The 1461-nt window shown below is 26.9% G+C and overlaps 1 pseudogene; it reads left to right on the plus strand.

Annotated features, from left to right (window-relative positions):
• Positions 1–408: 408 nt before the first annotated feature.
• Positions 409–945, plus strand: LOC149061241 (uncharacterized; annotated as a pseudogene).
• The last annotated feature ends 516 nt before the right edge of the window (positions 946–1461 follow it).

Consider the following 1461-nt stretch of genomic DNA (forward strand, 5'->3'; position numbering starts at 1 on the left):
TGAGACTAGGTGGGAGAGCCGTGTAAATAGTGTAAAAGCCCTTCGTCAGGGCTTCCAAATATTATTGAAGCTTTGGAAAAAGTATCAAGAGAAGCAAATGATACTATAAGTGTCTATAAAAAAGAGTGAAGCACAGTCATTGGCTAATGAATAAAGTACATTTGAATTTGTTCTCAGTTTAGTGATATGGTATAATATTTTAATAGAAGTTAATGTTGTTAGTTAAAGTTTGCAAGGGAAAAATATTGATTTAGACATCTCTTCTAAAATGTTAGAAATCTTTTAATTTTTTTAAGAACATTTAGACCAACTGGATTTTAAAATTCTATTATAACTGCAAAAGAAATTTGTGGAGACAATTGTATTGAAGCCAATTTTAAAACTGTTCGTTTAAGAAAAAAAAAGAGAATGTTCAATTATGAAGTGGATGATGAAAGAGGTAGTGATGCTCAAACAATTTTTCGACAAGAATATTTTGTTTATATTGTTTATCAAACTATAAGCTCAATGGAAACCCACTTTAAACAACTAGAATCTTACAATGATTACTTTGGATTTTTATTTCGAATAGGGAAATTAACAGAAATGGCAGATACAGATATTTTAAAACATTGTATGGACCTTCAAAACCGTTTGACAGATGGAGACTCCAAAGATATTGGAGCTATAGATTTACACGCAGAATTGATAATATGTAGATCTCTTGTTAATAAAAATCAAACTCCTCTCGAAGTACTTTTAGTTATTAAAAATTCCAATGGTTCATTTCCTAATATTAGTGTTGCTCTTCGAATACTTTTAACCATTCCTGTCACTTCGGCCTGTGCAGAAAGAAGTTTTTCTAAATAAAAAATAATAAAAAATTATCTTCGCAATAGGATCAGTCAAGAAAAGCTTTCCGGGTTGTCTATGATATCTATTGAAAGGATACAATCAATAAGATAGATACAATAGATTATGATGATATAATAAATGAATTTGCGGCCAAAAAGTCAAGAAAAAAATTATTTTAATTTGAAAATTATATGTCAATTTTAGTTTATACATTTTATTATATTTTATATTTTATTATATATTTTATATTGTATTTTAAATACTTAATACATATTATATATTGTAGGTATATAGTATAAGTATGTTTATTATATATATTGTATTTTTGATTATATCTGTTGTGCCTGCTTGTGATCTATCTAATTTTTACTAGAATAATATATTAGTACTAGTACCTACTAACTACTCTGTTGTATAACTATATTTTTTTTAATATTTTTTTTAATTTTTATCTTTTGAATTATGCTTTATTATAACTTTTTTCCTAACCATTGAAAAGTAATTTATATTGTTTTTCACTGAGTGAGTGATTTAAAAAAAAAAATGTAGTATAAATACTGAATACTAAATTAGGCCCCCCCCCCCCCAAAAATAAAAATTGCCCAGGGCCTCATAATATGTAGCGCC

The sequence above is a fragment of the Diuraphis noxia genome, unplaced genomic scaffold (genome assembly GCF_037042655.1).
Source record: "Diuraphis noxia isolate RWA-SAM2 unplaced genomic scaffold, SU_Dnox_SAM2 contig0001, whole genome shotgun sequence".
Lineage (NCBI taxonomy): Eukaryota > Metazoa > Arthropoda > Insecta > Hemiptera > Aphididae > Diuraphis > Diuraphis noxia.